This window comes from Chlorocebus sabaeus, chromosome 8 (assembly GCF_047675955.1).
Source record: "Chlorocebus sabaeus isolate Y175 chromosome 8, mChlSab1.0.hap1, whole genome shotgun sequence".
In the NCBI taxonomy this organism is placed as follows: domain Eukaryota; kingdom Metazoa; phylum Chordata; class Mammalia; order Primates; family Cercopithecidae; genus Chlorocebus; species Chlorocebus sabaeus.
The window spans coordinates 128,932,483-128,957,529 of NC_132911.1; the positions used below are offsets into that span (position 1 = coordinate 128,932,483).

The window sequence follows — 25,047 nt, forward strand, 5'->3', positions numbered from 1 at the left end:
ATTATAGTAGAGCCAGGAGAAAGTAGTCTGAATAAGTGAGGAGAAAGAGATGTTAGTTGGAAAAGCTGTAGATACATGGTGAGAGGTTATAGGTGGTGTGCTCAGTAGATGAAGGAGGGAAAGAGAGAATATTTATAAAAGTCAGAGTTACTGTCCTTTTAAACTGGTGGTGGCAGCAGTGGCAGTTTTTATTCCAAGACAAAGATTTGTGCTTCCTCTTCTTTTGGGCAGGTAATTTTGTCCCTTTATTGTACAATACTGATCCAAACATTTATTTGAGGTTGGTTGATTGTCACTGTCCTTCGGTAATTGTTAGCATTTTATGTTGATCAGTCACCAATTATTATTGGCTCATGTCCTCAACAGGCTAATAATTTCATTAGCAGATAAGGCAAATAGGTATACTTGCAAAGAGCAGGAGAACTACATGGTAGTAAGTGATGTATGCCAAATGAGGAGACTGTGAGTCTGTATGTCTCAATCAAGAATCTGTGAATGAGTTTTGACATGTTATGACCTAGCAACCCGATTCCATCTCCCATAGGCATACATCTTTTGTAGACTCTACTTAATAGGCAACTTAATAGTAGCCAACTCATGATGCTTTTTGTGTACCTGACATGTTATAAATGCCTTATGTGTATTTATTCATTTAATCCTTACAAAAATACTGTCAGGTAGGTATCATTACCATTATATATATGAGTAAACTGAGCCTTGAGGTTGACCAAGGACTAGATACTGTGTCTCTGAAGGAGTGGTTTTTGTTTTTTAACCACAATAATGGATTTCAGATTGGAAATATACATTTGAATTATTTACTTCTTGTATATTCTCACCCATCATCCTTTGTAACCCTAACCCCTTCCCAATTGCAGTAAGCTCTGAAATAAGTTCTCTTACTTACTCATTATCGACCTAGGCCTGTGCTCGGTGTAGATAGCTCTTTTGCAGAGCTCTGACACCATTATGCCTGAAGATGAGTTCTTCATTAAAACCATTTATAGAATCCATTCTATGCTAACTCTAATGATTGACTTAGAAAGTTCTCCAGCTGAGCAAAAAAAAAAAAAAAAAAAAAAAAAAAGCTGCCCATTATCTGAAATGTACTATGCTAGAAATACAAAGATATGAAGATACTTCAACAAATCTGTAGATCCTCACTAGGACTAGGACTATAAGTCTTGATTACCATGAATTGACTTCTTAGATCATCCTTGTTTGATTGTTTCTCTAGCCATAACCAAAGCATCTGGCATTTGCTTCCTGAAAAATGATAGTTATTACCTTCTACAACTATTTTAAACCCTTGAGCATAACTTACAGAAGGTACCTGATGTCACTGGCTACATCCCCTTATACTCTATATACTCCAGTCATGGAGCCTGGGTGTAAGTGCCGTCAACATATACTCTTTCAGCCTGTTGCCTCTGCTCACATGACTTCCTCTCCCTAGAATGCCCTTTCTCTGTTGAGTGCTTTGGGGGCACCAATTCATCTTTCAAGGATAAGCTTAAGTATCATCTTTTTTCTGCAGACATTCCTCTCCCACCCAAACCAGATTGATCTCTTCTTGGGTTCCTCTGTGTTTGTTGTACATTCATCCATCTAAACAATAGAGCACTTCTTTGCACTGAGTCATATTTCAACTATATACTATATACTATCTATATTTCAACCTTATACCTTAGCATAAGGTATTCTCACCACTAGATACAGCGGTTTGAAAAGACCAGTTAATAATATCCTGTTTCCCAGCCAAGTTGGGGCCTTGTGTTCCAGTCTCTGTTGCACTACTCAACTCTGCCATTTTCACTCAAAAGCAGCCATAAACAATATATAAACAAATGGTTGTGATTTGACCAGTAGTGGGCTGCACTTTACTTGTCCCTGGTCTAGAGAAGAGTCATTCTTTGATAGTTTTGTCTCATGTCTTTAAAAGCTAAGAATGGGTTAAAATTTATAAAATCAAAATATAAAGTGATACCTGAAAAGGGATTATAGGGAAGATAGCAGAAATGGTTCTTGCAAATATTTTTTTTTTTCTGGCCAACTCATTAAATGACTGGTAGGAAATAATTTTTACAAAGACTACAGTATAAGCCTTGACAACTTCTATATCATGGGTTACTGAGAAATCTTACCTATGAAGTTGTCCTGGGCTCAGGTGTGTTTATAATAAAGTTTATGTTTTAGTTTCCTCCTTTCCAAAAGCCCTTTACATTTTCCAAAGTTAGTTCCACAATATTTACTAAGCATCTACTCTCTGAAATTTAAAAATATGGAGATATCACTAAACAAATTTATAGATCTGATTGCAGTTATTTTTCTCTCTTAACAATCCTATGAAAATGAAGGAGACACTTGACAGATGAAAGAGCTAAAGCTCGAAGGGTTAAGTGACTTATCTGAAGTCACAAAGTTTGAGATGCTACTTACATCCAGAATATCTTCTGCAATGCTAACCTACGTGCACATGTGCACGCACACACACACACACACACAGAAGTGTGCATCTTGAGTACATCATGTCCTGTGCCAGTCCTATTTGCCTTTATATGTAGAGCCATTAAGTTTGGAACATTAAGTAAAGAATCCCTCATTATAGGATGCAATTTTGCTGTAATGAAATTCATTTCAGCAGATAATTTAGTGTTTAATCACCTTAAATTCTTCTTAATAGTATTTCACCTTGTTTTTTAAAAAAATTCCTCTCAGTCACTCCCTCTAAATTCCATTAGCTTTTTTATTCTTTTATTTCGTGACTTTTAAAAAATAACAACTTTATTGAGGTATGATTCACCCATTTTAAATGTACAATTTTGTGGTTTTTAGAATATTCAGATATACATAACCATCACCACAGCCAATTTTAGAACATTTTCATCACTTCAAAAAAAAACCCTGTATCCTTTAGCTGTTGTCTTCCTATTTTCCCATTCTCACTATTCCTAAGGAATAGCCACTATTCTACTTTCTGTCTCTATAGATTTGCCTATTCCCAGCATCTCATATAAATGGAGTAATGTAATATGTGGTCTTTTGTTACTGGCTGTTTTCTTAGCATAAGGTTTTCAAAGTTCATCCATGTTGCTGTATCAGTCAGTAAGTACTTTATTCCTTTTTATAGCTGAATAATATTTCACTATACTTCTGTTAAATTTATTCATAAACATTTTATTCTTTTTGATGCTATTATAAATGGAATTGTTTTCCTAATTTCACTTTTAGATTGTTTTTTGCAAGTGTATAAAAATGCAATTGATTTTTGTATATTGATATGCTTGCATGAAACTTTGAAACTTTGCTGAACTCATTTATTTGTTCTCTTATTTTAATTTTCTAAAGTGGATTCCTCAGGATTTCTTTCTCTCTCTCTCTCTGTCTCTCTCTCTGTCTCTCTCTCGTCTCACACTGTTGCCCAGGCTGAAGTTCAGTAGGGTAATCAACAGCTCACTGCAACCTCAACCTTCTAGGCTCAAGCAATCCTCCCACCTCAGTCTCCTGAGTAGCTGGGACTACAGGCTTGCACCACCACACCTGGCTAATTTTTGTATTTTGTAGAGACAGGTCTTGCTATGTTGGATAGGCTGGTCATGAACTCCTGGGCTCAAGCGATCCTCCTACCTTGGCCTCCCAAAGTACTGGGATTATAGGTGTGAGCCACTGCACCCAGCCTCCTCAGAATTTTGTTGTTGTTGTTCTTGTTGTTGTTTTTTGAGACAGAGTCTTACTCTGTTGCCCAGCCTGGGGTGCAGTGTTATGATCTCAGCTCACTGCAGCCTCCACCTCCCGGGTTCAAACAATTCTGCCTCAGCCTTCTGAGTAGCTGGTACTATAGGTGCCCGCCATCATACCTGACTAATTTTTATATTTTTAGTAGAGATGGGGTTTCACTATGTTGGTCAGGCTGATCTGGAACTCCTGACCTCAAGTGAACCACCCGCCGCAGCCTCCCAAAATGCTGGGACTACAGGCATGAGCCCAGCTAGGATTTTCTGCATACAAGATCATGTCATCTGTGAATGGAGATAGTTTTATTTTTTTCCTTTCCAATCTGGATGCCCTTTATTTCTTCTTCTTGCCTAATTATCCTGGATAGAACCTACAGTACAATGTTGAGTGAAAGTGTCAAGAGCATACATCCTTGTTACCGATCTTAGGGCAGCAGCATCTTTCATTATTAAGTGTAATGTTAGCTGGAGAGCTCCCTTCCTCCTGCAGTGGCCTTCTAATGCTCTTTTTTGAGAAAGCTTCACATCATGCTGACTGTAAGAGAAAATGCTTCAAGCAGTTCCATCTATTATCACAGAGCGGGTATTGAAGGGTGAATTTTGAGCTGAGAGGCAATTAATTGATAACTGGCACAGAACATGAATAAGCAAGTGGAATAAAACTGTGAAGGCGCTATGATAGAAACTTATTTGCAGGAAACAGTGAAGGCACCGTGGAGTTAGTGGTCACCTCTAGCAGAGGACCTTTAATAGAAATTCTGTACTGGAAATGAGTACATTAATGATAAGTAGGCATTCCCTAGGGAGTGGGAGAGGGTGTTTCTGAGGGTAGCAAAGATGAGAAGAGCTGTGAGCAGCTTGGTGTCAAGATCTGTGAAAGCTAACAGGTTAGTCTGCCACAGTGTGCAGGATGCTAGCAGAAGGTAAGAGCTTATGAGTCAGAGACAAAGGTCTTTATCACCTGTTGCACATCAAACAGTGTGAGTATCATAGTTCACCTTGTTGTCCCCTGTCCAAAGTCCTGCATTGGTGAGGAAGGGCCCAGGGTGATGCTGCGGAGGGTTTGTGTCACAGCTGAGGAACATGGGGCCTCAGGGACCCAGATTTTTGTAATGGGCAGTAAACTTGCCTGACATTTGCCATGGAGGGAGACATCATCTTATTATACTGCCCTCTGATGTAGAAGGAGGCACAATCTCAATCTTCCAGGGTTTTGTTCATTATACAAACATCCTTGAAAACTATAAAAGAGCAGTTAGTCATCTGGGCATGGTGGCTCACACCTGTAATTCCAACACTTTGGGAGGCCATGGCGGGTAGATCACTTGAGGTCGGGAGTTCGAGACCAGCTTGGCCAACATGGTGAAAACTCCATCTCTTCTGAAAATACAAAAATTAACTGGACATGGTGGTGGGTGCCTACTCAGGAGGCTGAGGCAGGAGAATCACTTCAACCTGGAGGCGGAGCTGAGCGGAGATTGCACCACTGCACTCCAGCCTGGGTGATGAGACTCTGTTTCAAAAAAAAAAAAAGGTGGGGGGGGACCGTTATTATCTTTGCTCACAAGATGTAAGGAGATGTGTGAAACCATGAAGAATAGTGTCCCAGCACCTGGCAGATTCAGGGAACTGCATGTTAACTTCAGCTTGGCCTTTCCGAGAATTTTACCGCCACATATTATAGCTTCAGCATTTACTACCTCAAGAAGATGTAGTACCTTTCTTGATGCACAAAAGTCCTATTTGCTGTTGGGTTCCTTCTTTCACTTTTTGGCAAAGAGGGCATCATAGTACTTCTGTTGGCTAGGCAGAATAACCTCGAGCTTTCAGAAACAATTTTGGAATCAGGTCACTAGGTTCAAACTCAGCTCTGGCAATTATTAGCATTGTGTAAGTTTTGGTTCTCTCATTTGCAAAATGGGGATAATATTGTAAAATAGCAGTTAACATCTAGTAAGTATTTAACTTTGTACCCACACACATCTCCCTTATTCTCACCTTATTTAGGGTTGATGTGAGAATTAAATACTGTATATAAAATGCTTTTCACTTGGCACACAGCATTGTCATTTTATCAGTCAGTTATTTTGTTTTGCTTATAATTATTTGGGTCTTTTGCAGGTGAGAGAGGTGGATGCTTTGGAGCTTTTGGCTCAGAATTGATAGTGTACATAATATAGGCAACCATGAGTTAAAATGCAAGTTCTGCTATCTACTAGCTCTGTGAGTTTGAACCAATTACTTCACTTCTTTAGTGTTCTTTTCCATGCATGAAAAACATGGACATTATCTCCTTTTCGTGGTTCCTGGTTTGATGAAACAGTTGCATGCTTTGCTGTCCAAGATTTACTTCTCACCTTAGTTGGTCAGCCTGTAAATGCTTGCTTTGGTTATAAAGGGAATTAGTGGAAACATAATTTAAAGTGTATGTCTTACTGTTAGGATGGAGAGTGGCACTGAGATTGTGTGCTGAGGTCGGGGGAGTCCATGATAGTGAGGACCATGTGTGTTTCTGTGTGGGGGGAGATTGTCTTCTTAATAGGAAAAAATGACGTTTATATATGGTTTACGAAGGAGCAGTATGTTCTAGTTTTAGAAAAATTAGTATGGGATATCATATCAAGCAAAAAAAGATGAGTGCTCCTGTGGGATAGACTAAAATAGATGTTTAAACCAGTTGACAAAGAAAGATTATGTAATGTGTTACATAGAAGATGCAGTTTTTGTTAGTTCTCTCTCTCTTCTCCTGGAATGGAGCCTTCCAGAGTTCTTGGGTCATTCTGGAGTTTGTTGAGCATTACGCTATATCTGCCTTATCTTTGTTTTCTCAGTGGTAAGCTTATAAGGAGTTTGGAGTCTTGGCTGAAACTTAATAATACAGGTTGAGTGTTCCTTATTTGAAATGTTTGGGACCAGAAGTGTTTCAGATTTCAGATTTTGGAATATTTGCATATATATATAATGAGATATCTTGGGGATGGGACCCAAGTCTAAACATGAAATTCACTTATGTTTCATACACACATAGCCTGAAGGTAATTTTATACAACATTTTAAGTATTTTCTGCATGAAACAGAGGTTTGTGTTAAGTACTTATGTGTGGAATTTTCCACTTGTGGTGTCATGTCAGTGCTCAAAAAAGCTTTGGATTTTGGAGCATTGCAGATTTTGGATTTTTGGATTGGGGATGCTCACCTTTATTAGAAATACAACATTGACTAAAATAGGCATGGCCATTGTGCTCTGAGCAGAAGCTGGAGAGACTAGGAGAGGGCCAGACTAGTGGTAGTAGGCTCTTGTAAGTCAACTTAAGAAGCTCAGACTTTAGGGCAATGGGAAGGTATTAAAGAGTTTCAAGACAGGAATTGGATAATTTTATTTTGCATTGTTCTCTGGCCATAATGTGGGAAATGGCTTCCTAGTAATGTGCCTGGAGGTGGGCCTAACAGTTGGGAGGTTGTTGTAGTAGTTGCCATGTATGAGGTAATAGTGACTTGGACTAGCAAGGTGGTAAGGGATTGATGAGAAGTAGATCAATTTATAAAAAACAGAGGAGGAGTAATTGATGAAACTTGATGATTTATTGAATATGGAAATTGAGGAAAAGGAAGAAGTCAATGGTGATACTCGAATTTCTGACATAAACATCTGTGTTAGTGGAGACCCTATTTTCTAAGGTGGTGTGTTGCTTTGCTATTGCCACTGGAACAAAGTACTGCAAACTTATTGGCTTTAACCAGCACAAATCTCAAGCCTGAAGTGAATCTTACTGGGCTAAAAGCAAAGTGTGGCAGGGCTATATGCCTTTCTGGAGGCTCCAGGGGAAAATCATTATCTTGCTTTTTCCAGCTTCTAGAGGCAGTGCACATTCCTTGCCTTGTAGCCGTCTTCCATCTTCAAACTTGGCAGTGGCCCATTAAGTCTTTCTCATCCTGCATCACTATGACATTGACTAACCTGCTTTTCTCTTTCATTAATAACGGGCCTTATGATTACATTAGGTCCACCCAGATAAGCCTGGATTCTCTCCCCACTGCAAAGTCAGCTGATTAACAATCTTATTTCCATCTATAATCTTAATCCCCCCTTTCCATGTAACATAACATAATTGTGGCACTGGGGGATTATTAGAGGGACATTAATCTCCTCACAGCAAATGAGACCACGTTTTAGAGAGGAAATGAATTTAACTTTAGAGATGTATCCAAGTGGGGATGACAAATAAACAGTTGGTTTTTGAGCTTGGGATGAAGATAGGGGTTTGACAAAAGCCTATACGTGAGACTCGAAGCCATAGAATGAATGTTTATTTCTTAGACGGGGAGGGAATATGTGAAATGACAAGAGAGCCTGGGCCAGTGTCCTTTGGGTTTGGGTAAAGTTGCAGGTAGCGGGATTGAGAAGGAGACACTAGAGGGTAGGAGGAAATCTAGAGGAATTCGGTTTTAAGGAGGTTGGTAATGACCTTTGTAGACTATTCTATGTTTGGCCTGAAAGGATGCTTAAACATCTTTTTAAACCTATTGCTATTACAGATTAGGAAATTGAGGCCCAGAGAGGTGAAGTCACTTGTCTAAGATTATATAACTAGTTAATAGAAGTGCTTCTTCATTCCTACTTCAGTTTATTTGCCACCCTGCGACTCGGGTCCATTAAATCTTTTCATTTTGAAGATAGCGTTAGGAAAAGATTTGGCTCTGTGTGTGTGTGTGTGTGTTTCACACACACTCAGTGTGCTCTGAATACTGAGAGCAAATTGCTGGAATAATGTCTGACTGGTGCCTTATTTATGTGCAAGTTAAAAATTGTTTATACTAAATAATAGAATTAATAATTACTTTTTAAATCATGTAAACTTTTCTAAATACAACTTCATCTCTTTTTGCAGTTTCTTTCACCTCATTTTGCAGTCTCTCTCTATCCTTTTTATTTTTTCAATAAGTTTTTTATTTTCGAATGATGTTAGATTTGCAAAAGTCATAGATAGTGGAGTTCCCATATACCCTCACACAGTTCCCTCAGCTGTTAAGAAGATCTTATACCTCCATGGTACATTTGTCAAAACTAAGAAACAACTCTGGTACATTACTATTTAGTAAGCTCCAGACTTTATTTGGATTTCAGTGATATCCTTTTAAAGAACATTGTCTGGGATCCAGTCCAGGATATCACATTGCATTTAATCATTATCTTCGTAGATGCTTCTTAGTTGGTTTCACTTTTTCTTTCTTATAATCCTGATAGTTTTGAGGAATCCTGCTTAGATGTTTTGTAGAATGTCTCTCAGTTGGAGTTTGTCTGATGCTTTATTATGATTCGACTTGCATTACAGGTTTTTGGGAAGAAGAGCACAGAGGTCAAGAGCCCTTCTTATCACATCATATCAAAGCTAGTGCAAGTCATCAACATGACCAGTAATGTCAATCTTGATCAGCTGGCCCTAGTAGTGTTGGTCAGGTTTCTTTACTGGAAAGGTACTTTTTTCTTTCTTTTCCCTCTACACACTATTTTTTGGAAGCAAGTAACTTGCTGTCTCCACACTCAAGGGGACATAATTAAACTCTGCCTCCTGGAGGAGTAATTATCTATATAAATTATTCGGAATTCTGTAAAGAGTTTTATTTTCTCTGCCTCTGCCCCTGCCTTAGGATCAGCTATTTTCCCAAGGGCTCTGGTTCTTTTTGACTGGAAAGGGGCATTGAGAAACCAATATCTGGGCTCTAGATGTGCTTGCAGCTACCAGAAAGTGACTGCCTCTAAGCCCTTTCAGCAGACAGAGCTAGGAAATATGTGTATGTAGGCTAATGTATGTGTACATACATATCTGTCACTTGTAGATTTATTCATCTGTATCTATATTAAGGTGAACATGTGTTCACACCATTATCTTCAACTCTAATCTAGTGCTACGTGGGTAAATTCTGTTCTTTTTCCCTGCTGATTTGTAATTTCCCTCACAACATTAAGAAACCGGACTCCCATCATCCCCCGTATATTTGCTTCTGTGTGTGCCTCCAGTATACATGTAAAGCATTTTCAGAATTATTAACCTGTACTTCTGTGACAAACAAGTTCATCAGCTAGCTTAGGGTTTATGGACAGTTCTTTTGCCTTTAGTGTTAGGGTTTTCAGTCAGAACACCATTTCCAAGGTTACTTAGTTCATTTCCCTTTGTCCCCCACTCCCTTCAGTGACATTTCTCATACATTTGCAATACAGTTACATTGTTTTGTCATAGTCTGGATTCTATTACAGGATCCCCTCATTCATGATTGTTGCGTTGTGGTAGTTTATTATTATTATTTTTTGGATACATTATAATTATTTATGAGTGAAATTTGCATGGGTCTTGACATACTGCAATCTCTTTCTGAAAATATGTAGGTACTTGGAAAATATACGCACTGAAGACATACTAGAATGTTTGCTGGCAGCAGTGTAAGGCTAAGACCAGAGCGGTGGATGAAGCTGCCGTCGGATTTATAGGTCAGCAATCTGGGTTAAAGATGTTCTGCTTTCCGAGGTCAGAATTCACTCATATATAACAAACTTTCAGTAGGCAAGAGACTGAAGATGCTTGGGTTTAGAGAATGAGGCAGATCTCAAATATAAGGCCAAGAGTTGAATTACATCATTACATCAGGATATAGATATTGGAACTTATGCACACCTTACCCAGCCAACTGGTGCAACACTATGGTAGCTTTGCATTGAGTTCTAACATGGAAAAAAAAATGCTTAGAGATTGTAAGTACTTGAGAGGAGAAATTATGTCTCTTTGAAACCCCTACAGAATTGTTTCTTAAACTGCAGTCTTAGAGGCACCTGGGATATGTATTTTAAAAATGCAAAATTGGGGCTTCTGAAAGCAGAGCTCAGAAATCAGCATTTTAAACAAGCATCCCAAGTAATTCTGATGCATCGTGAAGTTTGAGAGCCCTATCCCCTCACTTTGAATGGTGAAGTGCCTTGCACAAGTAGCTGCACCCTGTGTGTTTACCAAATTGAATTGCAGATAAGTAAAAGTTCTTAAGTTCCAGAATTCAAATCTGGCAGCCTGTCTCCAGAGTCTATGTTAACAACGTTGTAAAAGCTTTGCTTTGGAGGATTCATGTCATGCATCCCTATAGTTTCTCAGGTAAATTAAGCCAAGAAATAATTGCCATTTTGGTGTTTCAGCAACTAAAAATATATGTGTATTCATTTTCTTCTTTTTATGGGGGGTTGGTGGGTACAGGATCTTGCTCTGTTGCCCAGGCTGGAATACAGTGGCACAATCATAGCTCACTGTAAACTGCAACTCCTGGGCTCAAGCCATTCTTCCACCTCAGCTTCCTGAGTAGCTGGGACTATAAGCGTACACCATTGCACCTGGATAATTTTTCAAAAAATGTTTTGTACAGACATGGTCTCACTATATTGGCCAGCGTTAAGCAATTCTCCTACTTCTTTGGCCCCCCAAAGTGTTGGGATTACAGGCATGAGCCCCTGTGCCTGACCTGTTCATATTCATCTGTGTTCAGCTCTCTAGGAAGCAGTGTGATAGCAATGTTCTTGAATCCTAAGAAGAGGCATGTATCTTAAGACAATTTTTAAATTAAAAAAAAATTTTTTTTTTTTGAGACAGGATCCCACTCTGTTGCCCAGGCTGGAGTACACTAGTGTAGTCTCAACTCACTGCAACCTCCACCTCCTCAGGCTTAAGCAATCCTCCCACCTCAGCCTCCCAAGTAGCTGGGACTACAGATACACGCCACCACACTTGGGTCATTCTTTGTATTTTTAGTAGAGATGGAGTTTTGCCATGTGGCCCAGGCTGGTCTTAAACTGCTGACCTCAAGCGATCCATCTTGGCCTCCCAAAGTGCTGGGATTATAGGCGTGAGCCACCCGCACCCAGCCCAATTTTTAAATTGTTAAAAATGGGTACAATACTTAAGAAATAATTTGGCAATGTCATATGAATGTAAAAGTACAGTAACATAGAGCATGAGATAAGACTGTAGGTTTATAGACCCTTAGGCCTAAAATGCACTTTACAGGTCATCTAATCCAACTCTCTTAAAAATAAGGAAACTGAGCACCAGTAAGATTAAGTTATTAACTCAAAGTCTCAGAGCAAATTGACACTTTCAGACATCCTGATTTCAATCCAATATAATTTCCACTTTCATTCTGCTTCTATCTTCAGTATCTCTATGAAACGATTAAAAAATTTATTAATTAGATTTTTAAAATCCATTTTAAATTAAAAACTGCAGATATTCACTAGAGGATTGACAATTTATAGCTGAAATTAGAAGCAAATCTACTAAATTTAGAAGGAATATTCAGTGCAGTTGCAAAAAATAGATGTGAGTAAATGACTAGGATATTTAAGTAGAAGTTTGTTTTAAAACAAACATTTCTATGGAATGCTTTATTTTGGGATCTTACATCCAGTTTTGGTTTTCTAGCTTAATGAAAGACTAAAATAATCCAGGGGTGTAAAATGGGAAAACAGCTGGTTGAGTTCTACATTTGTTGAAAACATTGATTTGAAGTAATAGTTTATTTTTGTCTTTAAATTCAGCCGGGTGTGGTGGCTCATGCCTGTAATCCTAGCACTTTAGGAGGCCAAGGCAGGTGATTCACTTTAGTTCAGGAGTTCGAGATCAGCCTGGCCAACATGGTGAAATCCCGTCTCTACTAAAAATACACAGAATTAGCGAGGCATGGTGGGTTACACCTGTAATTCCCCCCGCCCCCCCCAGCTACTCCGGAGGCTGAGGCAGGAGAATTGCTTGAACCTGGGAGGCAGAGGTTGCAGTGAGCTGAGATCACGGTACTGCACTTCAACCTGGTCAACAGAGCAAGACACCATCTCAAAAAACAAAAACAAACAAAAAAATAAATTCTGTGAAATCAGAAAGAATCTCAGAGAAAACGCCATTTATGATTTTTACCTTTATATTATACGTTAGAACCGCGGATCTCAAATTTTATCACTAATCAGAATCACCTGGAGGACTTGTTAAACTACAGATTGCTGGGCTCCACCCCAAGGCTTCAGATTCAGGCCTCTGGGGAAGGACTCGAGAATCTACATTTCTAACAAGTTCTCAGGTGATGGTGATGGTGCTGCTAGTTCAGTCCAACCACACTTTGAGAATTAGAGAAAGCAAATTATAATACAAATCTATCATACTCTGGTGAGGGGATTATATACTAAAAGCTGGTTTCTTTCATGTATGTTATGTAAAAAATTTGTATTGATGAATGTTTTCATACTTAACAGAAAAACTGTAATGAGGACACCCAGACATTATAGTATGAAGACTTCTGTGTCATTATGATGAGATTTCATTATATTAAATGTGGTTTAAATTATGTAATTAAATGTACTTTTTTAGTAATAGAGTTACTATTAGAAGTGGAAAGTATTATGGCAGGTCTGAAAATGTGGGATGTGTGTGTGTGGAGTATATTAAGGGAACTCTGTAGTCACTCCCCATTCTTGTCAACACTTGCTACAGGCAGTCTTCTCAATTTTAGCCATTCTAATAGATATGCAGTGGTATCTTATAGTAGTTTTAATTTGATTTTTCTAATGATTTTTTTTATTTTTGGTAGAGGTGGGGTCATGCTTTGTTGCCTAGGCTGGTCTCGAACTTCTGGCCTCAAGTGATCCTCCTGCCTTGGCCTCTCAAAGTGCTGGGATTACAGATGTGAGCCACTGTGCCTGGCTGGTTTTTTTGTTGTTGTTGTTTTAATTGACAAGGCCAGCATGTGATCAAGTAGTGCAAATGTAATAGTAGTATTATAGTCTTCATTGTTTAACTTATGGCTGTAGTTATTGCTTTTTATTCTGAAGTTCATCTTTAAAGTGACAACTGAAGCATGTTTAAGTAAGGCAGATCAACTTGATCAAAGGAATTTGATTGTTATTTATCCTGGGAAGCAAAGATTTACAGGGTAGGAGATATTTAATGGCTACCTTCAGATCTTTGAAGCACTAGAATCTGGAAGAGACTTGAGACTTTCTGTTTGACCCAGGAGGTAGCTCTTCTATAGTTCTGGAGTAGAAGACCAGAATTTACGACCTGCTTCTGATATTGAGGTGGAAGTAGTTAACCTCTCTGAGCCTCAATTTCCTTAACCATATGAAGCTGAAAATAAAATCACTCTATGCAGAAGTTATATGGTGTAAATAAGTTAATGTGTGTGAACGAGCAATTTGGATTTATTGTTGTCATTGCCTGGCAGTGTTCTAGGGAGGCGCTGAATCAGCTCTGTCTTTGGAAGGACTCTAATAAATAGAACTGTTCAGCGGTGGAACAAGCTTTGCCATCACACTAAGAGCCAAACAAATTCCAGATAGTTATATCAGGGCTTTTTAGGAAATTTTACATGGAGTGGAAGTTTGTAAAAGCTCTTTGAAAGAAGACACAGTATTTGCCTTATTCACCACCGTGTCCAGGGCACCCTGTACAGTGCTAGGCACATGGGCTGCTCAGTAAATATTTGTCAAATGAGTGAATGGAAGTTCCTCCACTACTACTCATATTCTAATCTTTGTTTAGCATCACATTTTTTGTTTTTAATATAGTATGTGTTGTCTTCTGTATTAGTCTGTTCTCACGCTGCTAATAAAGATATACCTGAGACTGGTAATTTATAAAGGAAAGAGGTTTAATTGACTCACAGTTCCACATAGCTGGGGAGGCCTCACAATCATGGCGGAAGGCAAAGGAGGAGCAAAGTCATGTCTTGCATGGTGTCAGGTAAGAGAGCGTGTGCAGGGGAACTCCCCTTTATAAAATCAGATCTCATGAGATTTATTCACTGTCTCAAGAACAGCATGGGAAAGACCTGCCTCCATGATTCAGTTACCTCCCACTAGGTCTCTCCCATGACACGTGGGAATTATGGGAGCTACAATTCAAGATGAGATTTGGGTGGGGACACAGCCAAACCATATCATCTTCCCACAGGTATTTATTTGCCCTTATGTTGTTATTTTATAATGGAAATTTTGTCATTAAACTGAACCAGACACTCATTTTTCTTTCTGTTCACCTACTTACTGAAGAGTAGAGCACAGAGATACAATTTTCATCGTGAAACTTCCTGGGAGTAGTTTCTCCTCAGGTATAGCTGTTTTTAATTTACTTCCGCTGTTTCTATAAGTATTTGAATTTCTGTAGTCCTTTTCAAAAGGGATGCCTTACACATGGAATATTTTCATGGGATTACTGTCCCAAGAACCTCATAGCAATGGCCTCTGAGGAGAGCATTTGGGGATTGGAGATACCACAAGATGGTACTGTTGGAATTTTTCAACCATATGCTTGATTACTTTTTTAGCCATATGCTTTATTAATTTTTCAAATATTTTTTAAGTGGGTGGGGAAGTCCCATGATTCAGTAGATACTAGCTTAAGTGAAGAAGAAGATTTGTATTGGGAATATTGCAAAGTACAGTTAATACAGCAAAATACCCCCATTTGTAAAGAGACTCTTGTGTTCGAGGCATCATGTTGAGTGCTTTACCTACATTCTCATTTAATTTTTTCAATAATCATATGAAGGCCAGGCGCAGTGGCTCACGCCTGTGATCCCAGCACTTTGGGAGGCCGAGGTGGGAGAATTACTTGAAGTCAAGAGTTCAAGACCAGCCTGGCCAACGTGGTGAAACCCCATCTCTGCTGAAAATACAAAAATTAGCCAGGTGTGGTAGTGGGTGCCTGTAATCCCAGCTACTCAGGAGGCTGAGGTTCAATCGCTTGAAGAGGTTGCAGTGAGCTGAGATCATGCCACTGCACTCCAGCCTGGGTGACGGAGCGAGACTCCATCTCAAAAAAAAAAAGATCATATGAGATTTAAGCCTCACTTTCTTTTGTCTTGGCTGCCACAAATTCATGCAAGAGCTTTGGTATTTGGTCAAAGCCAGGCTCTGTTTCTTAAGCCTCTTGGGTTTCCAAGTCATGCAACTGTAGGTAAGACTTGAGTACAGCCAAAGACTTGAAGACCAGAGAGAAGTGGCAGTTGTTAAAATTATGTTGCCTGGGAAATGCTCTTGTGGCCTTAAATTCACAGTTTCTTTTCAGTCTACCAGATATTAGATAGCAATGGACAAGAAGGATGTGGAAAAAAGATAAGTCAAATGAAAGACACCTGGCCGTGAAGATTTAGAGGCTTTAGGTAGCCAAAGGGGGTCTGTGGATATGCTTTAAAATGACAAATTCCTATAGCCTGAGTTTCATAGTGCTTTTGATGACTGGCAGAGGTTGATTTCTATGATTTTTATTAATTGAATTCATCATATAATTTATTTCAAATGTATTTTGAATTATACCACTACCACAGTCATTTATAGAATATTAACATACATTCTAAGGATATATCTGTCTATATAATGAAAGATGTCATGGTCTTCATCACTCTGAGGTAGAGCAATTTATTTAAGTCAGTCAGTCTCTCTTTCACTTTCTCTCTCCCAAAAGAAGGTAACGTTTAGGAGAATTCCTTTAGGTACAGAACAGATTATTCTTTACTCCCTGACTTTTGCATGAAGGGTATATTACTGATTTCTGTGTAGTAGTCCAGACACTGGCATGTGCCTTCCATGCCGACTTTGTCAGTCTTGAGGTCAGTCATAACTCCATCATTTATTAACTGTGTCATCTGGGACAAATGATTTAGTGTCTGTGAGCATCTGTTTCTTTATCTCTATAATATGTTTAATTACACTGAATTCACATTGTTGTAACAAAGGACTGGATAAGGTAGTAGGTGCAGAGTGCCTGGCACGGACTCAGTGCTCCTTGAAGATCTGTTCTGTCTTAAAAATCGATGTCCTTCTCCTCTCTTCATTCCCAAGTGTTTTTGTTTGACCATTTTAACTCTAACGCAGTCTCTGTGGAGAGGAGTGAGGCATTTGTTTAGCCTCTACCCCAGTCTGGTGAACATCTGATGAACACATACTCATCCTTCAAGACACAGTTCAAGTTTGCCCTCACCAGCTAAACCTGTTCTTTCTATAGGCAGTGTGAGCTGCCCCTTCTTCTTGGTTCGAAACATTTTTCCCCTCTGCCTATCATGTGGTGAGTGCTCACTAAGCATTTGCTGGGCAAATGAGTTTCTGAACTTGGGGGAGGGGTATGGTGTTTACAAAGCTTCTTACGGAGCATTGCAGTCTTGTGAGTTCAGTTTCATGCTTTAGAAGTTAGTAAAAACAACCCAGAGAGCTAAGAGAGCTAAGAAGATGGTTTTCACTTGCTACCTTTTGGTTCCAAGGGCAAAGCACTTTCAGTATTTAGACTAATTACACTTGCAGAATAGTTATCTATTCTGTAATAATAATAATGACAAATATTTTTGTTAGTGCTTAATGTGAGCCAGGCCCTGTGCAGATCATTTTACCTACATTATCTCATTGGGTCCTCATATCAGCTTTCTGAAGTGGGTACTGTTATTGTACCCATTATATATAAAAGGAAATTGAGACTCTAGTAAAATAACTTGCCAAAAACTACACAGCTGGCATGTAATTTCATAAAGCCTAGATTTGAATGAAATCTAATTCTGGAGCTGGCTTTTTTTGGTTACTGTGTTACATTGTCACTCTTCTGTGTCACAGTGATGAGGGAATTGTGTTGGTGGGTAAACTAAATGCAACTATAAAGGTGACTACTTCTTGAAGATTTCTCCCATAGTCACTGTGTTTGTAAAGAACCCCTGACACTTACTAGCTTGTATCTTGCACTGCTAACTCTTCACTGTGATTTCTAGTAGGTGGCAGTTATAAAATGTGTATTCAGTTGTTGTTGTTGTTTTTTTTGGGGGGGGGGGATGGAGTTTTGCTCTTGTTGCCCAGGCTGGAGCGCAATGGCGCTATCTTGGCTCACCGCAACCTCCACCTCCCGGGTTCAAGAGATTCTCCTGCCTCCGCCTCCCAAGTAGCTGGAATTAACAGGCATGCACCACCATGCCTGGCTAATTTTGTATTTTTAGTAGAGACAGGGTTTCTCCATGTTGGTCAGGCTAGTCTCGAACTCCTGACCTCAGGTGATCCACCCGCCTCAGCCTCCTAAAGTGCTGGGATTACAGGCATGGGCCACTGCACCCAGCCATGTATTCAGTTTTAATTTTGCCACACTAATATATATGTGGGGGAATAATTACAAGTTCAAAGTGCAGTATAGTAAGAAGTAACCAAGTTTCTATTAAATATTGCTCAAGAAGTAAGTCATTAAATTCAACTCCTGATAAATATGTGATTACTTAACATTAGGCTCCCAGGGCACCCCCAGCGCGCATGCGCACACACACCCACACTCATAGAGGTAGGTGCGTATGTTGCTAGAGATAGTTGGAGTTATAGTTTCAGAGAAGAGGGTTTTTTGTGTATGTGTGTTGCATTTTGGTGGGTGGGGTCAGGGGTATGCTTGATACTGTGATTTGTTTTATTTTATCCAAAAAGAATAGATGCCTTATTTACAAAATATAGAAAAATCAAGTTTTAATTTGAAGGGATTAGGAAATACTCATATTCTGTTTCAGAAAGTAAAATCTCCCAATATACGTCCCATTTATTCTAAGAAATTTAAAATACAATCAGGCAATCCCTTGCCGCCTTTTCTTCCTTCCTCCTTGCCAAAATGGACATATGTACTTTACGACATTTAATATTTATCAGAGTCTTCTGAGTATATGAATCATGTTGAATTGGAGTCAGCAACCCCTTAAGGACACTAAATGTCTGCTTTGTCTTAGCCTGGTATTTTACTAATAAAATGTGTGGCGTTGAATTTAATCCACTATATATAACTGGTGTTGTTCCTGTTCAGACATGCCTATACATGGCTTTGTAGAATAAAAAACACCTGATTCTGCGATTGTTATTGTTTAGGACCAACTTTCAGGGAACATCTTGGCCATGGGCAAAACTATACAGTTGAATCAGGGACATAAAGTTGGAAGGAATAAGTCGGAGAAATTTGTCTTCAGGGTGTGCCTCCCTAACATACACATATACACACAGACACACATCCAGGTGTCCCAGTTGTAAAGGTAAAGAAGTTTTACGGACCCATAAGGTATGAAGTGTTTGGTTCTATTCTGGAGATTAGGGAGGATTCTGGAAAAGGACCTTGTAGCTGAGATCATAGGAAACAGAGCAAAGCAAAATGGTATCTGGTAGTGTAATGAAGTAGTATAGAGATAAATGTGTATGGATGTAATAGGGAAAAGAGGTGGGGAAAGTGTCTTTATTTTCATGTCTGGTTCATTAAAGGCAGTTCTACGGAAGATCTGTTGGTTGTTGAGGGATCTTATTTGGCTCTGGGTACCATGTACTACAGGACCTGTTTCATCTCTGCTTCCCAAGCCTCAGGGCTGGGCCTCAGGGATTCTCTCCAGTGCATGCCTTAGGCTACAGCTATGGGGCCGCTGTGGTTAGGGAAGGGCCCTATTTAGAATAGTTGGTCAAAAAGCACATCATTTCTGTCCCTTTCTTGCAGAACTGGTTGCTGCTCTGGAATGAAAGTTTGATTGGTCTGTTAGCCATGCCCATATGGACTTGGGAAAGCCAAGAGAAAGAATCTTCTGTTCCTTCATCTGCTGTTGCTTTTTAACCTGTGGCCTTAGAAAAGGGCATTATACTGAACAGACCTTAGACAACGCTGGAACTGGCGCTGGATAAACTCATGAGTCCATGCTGTGCTACATACGGACCGTATTGCTACAGGCTTACTACCTACATCTCTTAGCCACAAAGGACCTGGAATTGGTCTTGCTTGAGAGTCTACATCTATAACAATAGCTGGTTTGTTCCCTCCCTTCTTTTCCTTTCTTAGACGATCCTTTCTCCTTCATTTTGCCCCTAGCCTTTCACATTTGAGACAACCAGTATTGCTTTTATTCTTTCATACTTATTTGTTCCTCATTCATCATCATCTTCTCATTGAAGTCTTGTGAATTTTAAGTTGAATTTGATTATAACACAAAATCACCCATTTCTGCTTTATGTTTGTTGATCATATAACTTTAATGCCTATTCAACACTTCAAAAAGAGAGACTAGCAATGTAGTTATGATATTGCTGTTAGTGGGTTTTGACATTGAGTAACAGATGACGTGTCTAATGAATAGTGTGGCTGCTTAGATTGCATAATTATAGGTTTGTTTGACTTTAGGACAATCATATGCAGGCCAACTTCACCCATTTAGAGACTTTTTGTATTATATAAGTATTAGAGCATTTCACTCTAAAAAAAAAAAAAAAACCCTTCTTCAGTGATAATCATTCTTTGTTTTTCCAGGGTTTGCCACTCTATAGGAAAAAGCAAAACGAAATAGAAACCATCTCTAAAGGATGGGTTTAATTCAGTAGCCCTTCTTGGTTGGAATAACACTTCAGTCCACAGTGATTTGGCATTGTGCTTGTGACTGGAGTCATTGGGTAAAGGCATGCAAGTTTATAGGATGACAACCCTGGCACTGGCATACTTATAGAAACAGCTAGAATTTTATTATGTAAACCAGGGATTATCTGTGCCCTTTGGACTTGATTTTGTGGGGTGGCAGTGGAGGGGGATAACTAGTTATTGTACTAACTTCTTGCAACAGTTTCTTAATTGGCGTATCAGGTGACAGGTCTCACAGAGTCACCAAGGCCCCACTGTGATACTTCTCCATGTATTTACTGGCTAGTAAATGAATGTTCAAATATATCACGTAGGTTCATTTGATTAACAAAAGCAAGGGCTGGCTGTAATTAATAAATGCTCACAGAATGGCTCAGTGAAGAAATTTGAATATTCCTAGACTCCGCTTGGCAGGGCTGGGAGTGGGGGGAGTCAAATATTTGGCTAATAAAAGTGATTTTTAACTTTGAGCACTATTCAGAACTCACTCTGCAATGTGAAACCTTCCAGTACTCTCCCTTCCCCTTGAACATTTCTCTCCTGCTGCTCTTCATTTGCTGCCTGGTAGTCAGTCTGGAGCTGCTTTCATCTCTCTTGCTGCCAGTGCTCTTGGCCTAGTACAAGCTTGACCTCTTAGCAGCTGGAGTTGACTTAGTTATTCTCCTAACAATCTCTGAGTGACTTGGTTGCTCTTACAGCACTTCAGATTAGCTTTGCTGATGTGAAAGGTCACTTTTCACCAATGTTAAAGCTTATTAATCTTCAAAAAGGGGAAAAATCATTTTCTTTTTGTTATCAGATTCCTTAAGGAATTTGGAAAGAGCTTTCCAGAACCATGTCTGATAGCCTCTGAATGGCATTGCCTAGTGTCCTCCTTGGAAGTGTTGTTTTATGCTAACAGATCGCCAAGGGAGCTGAGCTGAGGCTCTGGGTCTTTGGCTTTCTCCTACTTGGAGGTTTGTTCCCTGGATATTCATGGAGGAGTTAGAGGTGCCTGTCCTTCTCCTTGTGTTTAAATACCTTTTTGTACAGGTGGGCAAGTGTACAGACTTGGCAGTTAGAAAGCCAGAGTGGGAGGCCTGGTGCTGCTGCTAACTATCTCTGTGGCCTTGAGCAAGTTGCTTCAGTTTTCTCATTTGTAAAGTGGAAATAGAACTACCTAACTCTTATGTTGCCCTGAGATTTGATGTAAGTATGAAGTGCTGGCACATAATAGTGTTCCCTAATTGTTAGCTACAGCTATTATATATACATATATAATCATTGTCATTACTTTCCGTGTTTTATCATCTGCACTAAACTTCCCTAATGCCAGACTTGCAGAAGTGTTGTACAGCAATGCTTTTCTCTCTGGAGTCATCATTCTGTGAATTTGAACATCGTTGTGTGATTTCTACCCACCACCCTAGTGCTGGTGCCATCTCTTTTCCTATGGAAAAGTCACAATGAAAATATAAAATAGGCAGGTGAAGTTGTATCACATGTCATCTTTTACTTTTTAATTTAGTTGAATCTCTTTGATAGGACAATTTATATTTTGGTGAAAGTTTAATTTTCAGATTTATGAAATATAGTGGCCTTAGAAGAATATTGAAGGAAGAGTTGCTGTAATTCTTTGTTGGATTCTAAGAACACTAAGGCATCTTTCTTGTCCTCAAATGGATTAAAATCTCTGGTGAAAGGAAACAAATGCAGATAAGAAAGGCAAGATTGATCATGGTCCCAAGATATCAAGAGTATAGGTGTTCAGGCAAATTAGGTGAACGAGGAAATCCTCCTAGGTGGGGCCTGAGCTCAGCCCTTGATGAATGTGTAGGATTTAATTTGATATATATTCTCAAAAAGGGCTTTCAGTGAAAGAGTGGGAGAATTTTGATGGTGGGAAGATGTACTGTGGAATCAAGTAGCAGGGAGCCTCTGCCTGATCAGTCCCTCCACAACCACCCCAACCCTCAGCAACTTTTTAGTTAGTAACTAACTCTGTGTTTCTGCATTTATCCCTTGTTTCCTCCTCCAAAAGTCAAGAGGTTATTACTGCAGTCGGGAAATAAAGGTTAACAAGAAGAACAAAAAAGAATTACAAAAATCATCTTAAAATTGCTGTGGCAGGTTGCTACTTGACATGGACGTTCTCATGACCTGTCTTCAGGATGCTCTTGTGGGAGTCTCTTCTAGTTCTCCTCGTAGGACTCTGGTCTCTCAGCCTCCTGCTACAGCTGACCAAGACCCTCTGACTACAGTTATCTGACTGGGCACTGCCTCCAGGTGTACTGTGATCCTCAGTTCTTTTTAGAGTTACCTTCCTGATCTCTTCTGGTGTTCCCCGTTCCCTTTGTTGCTTGGGCCGCACCAGTCTTTACTAGTGTTCTTCAGCAGCTTGTCCCAACATTCTTGGGCCCTGGAGCCTGAGCTGAGGCTGCCTGTAAGCCAGTTAGACTCCAAAGATTCTTTCCTTAAGCTTCATGCCATCAAAACTGACCCAAGCCTTGCCCATTTCCTCCTTTGCAGGAAGGTCTCTTTGGCTTTGAACCAGGTTACTATCTGTCTCAGGTCTTACTAGCATATATGGGACCCTGTTAATGAGAACTATCACCTCATTTATTTCATTTTGCAGCTTTTCTATAGCATTTTGAATGTCTTAGGTATATTCTGAATGCCTTTGAAAATTAACTTGTTTAATCCCAGAGGGAGATTGCTAACATTATATCTATTTCCACTGATTTAAGCCCCTTACAGACTTTCATATCTTATGCTTCAGACTTTTGCTCCCAACAGATACTTCAGTGAGTGTCTGTTTAGTCTGGGGTGCCTCTAATAATCAGAATTTTGGAAAAGCAGTTTATCCTGTTAGTCTTTGTTCAGGTTACCAGCTTTACCCACTTTTTTGACCAGTTCAGTATCCGAATGTAATACTCATAAAATATACTGATCCATTAAGGAAAACAAAATGAAACAATACTTTCCTTTAACTAGATAAGGCTGGTGTGAAACCAGTAGTCTATTTTTCATTATTTTAAATGGAAAAAATATAGGTTAACTAAAACCCCTAATCAATGTACTGAAATGTAACAGTAAAATGCCTAAATAAATTACAAAACATCCATTACATTAGGTTGTAAATTGTTTAAAATTTACTTCTTTATCATGAAACAATATGACTTTTAACAAACAGTTGCTGTATATATGGCAACATATATATGTTGCTACCAAGCAGTATGTCCATTTTGTTGACATTCAGAAATTTTCAGAACAACAAACTGTGACTCTAATAGTCTAACAGTTTTATTTGGAGTATGACCTGAGCCTTTTCTCATGCACCATTTTGTTAAACATATATTTAATTTGGGAAATGTAAATACAAATTTTTCTTTATGTAAACATTACACCCTCCCCCACCCCCAAACTTACATTGAGATATATGTATATTCTGTGCTGCCTGGATAGTAAAAGCTGAAGGGTCTTCTACCAGAAGCGTGTTAACCCAGGAGACAGTCTATGAAATATGCTTATAAGTAACTATTGTAAAATTAAAGCATATGTTTTAAAAGCCAAATGTGGATGGACTTTACATTATTTCATGACTTTGGAATGATCTGTGGTATTATTCTTCAGAGTAGAAAAGAAAAACGACATTTGTCTGCACTAAGGTATTTGAATGGAGAGTCTTTGAATGGAGAGTCTTTGAGTAGGTTCATTCCCAAATGTGATTAAAGAAAGCTTTATTTTCTTTTCATTTAGTTATCTTAAATTCAAAGTTTTTAGTTGAAATTTTTAGGATCCTTTGTTAACTATCTTTTCCTAATCTATTAAGTTACGTTTAGAGCTTGAAGAAACAATTTAAAAGCACTTTTAACAACATTACCTTGCTTTTCTAATTTGCTAGTCCCTTTTTATAGACTCCTGTTCCCTGAGGATATTTTAACTTTTTAAACATAGTAAACATAGTTGTTTCTTATTCTGACTAATATAGATAGTTACAATAACTGAAATATTTGTGGATCTGTTTCTGCTGACTGTTATTCTTAGTGGCTTGTTTTCTTGTGTATTATAGTTATATAAGGTTTTTCTGTTTGTTTTTATATTTATTTTTGTTTCAGCCTTTTCTCCTGTGATCTGCTCATTCTTAAAAATTATATGTAGGGATTATTTGACACCTAGATTAAGAGTGTCTTCTCCAGATGATAGTTATATTTGCTTCTGCCAGACACCTGTGAGTACTATCTGCCAGAGACCACCTCCCACCAACGTCAGAGACTGGGTCTCTGGATCACTCTGGTTAGGGGAACCCAGCCTGCTGCAAATCCAGGAGGACTGCCTTATGGCCAGTTTTTCTGCAACAAGTTTGTTTTCTCTTCCCTTTTCCCTGTTCTGCTTCATGGCCAAGGCTAACCTCCCTTTGGTCCCAGGGAGCAGTAAGAGATTACTTTTGGTTCATCTTTATACAAAGAGTTGAGATCTCAGCTTACTGTGGGATAGTATGTGACTTTGGCATTCTGTTGCCCCACTTTTCATTTTTGTTTTATTCTAGATTTTGCCCTGGTTATTTCTTACTACCTTGTGACTCTTTTTTTTAAGATTTTTTTTTTTTCCTGCTGTATCTGATATCTAAGCTTGTTTTCTTTTTTCTTTCTTTCTTTCTTTTCTTTTTTTTCTTTTTGAGACGGAGTCACACTCTGTTGCCCAGGCTGGAGTGCAGTGGCATGATCTCAGCTCACTGCAACTTCCATCTCCTGGGTTCAAGCAATTTCCAGCTAATTTCTGTATTTTAATAGAGATGAGGTTTCACCATGTTGGCCAGGCTGGTCTTGAACTCCTGACCTCAAGTGATCTGCCTGCCTCGGTCTCCCAAAGTACTAGGATTACAAGCGTGAGCCACCGTGCCCGGCTGCTGTCTTTGGTTGTTT

At 39.1% G+C, this 25,047-nt stretch overlaps 1 protein-coding gene across 5 annotated transcripts in view; it reads left to right on the forward strand.

Annotated features, from left to right (window-relative positions):
• Window positions 1–25,047, forward strand: part of NSMCE2 (NSE2 (MMS21) homolog, SMC5-SMC6 complex SUMO ligase) — a 270,551-nt gene that overhangs the window by 30,756 nt on the left and 214,748 nt on the right. The window lies entirely within an intron of this gene.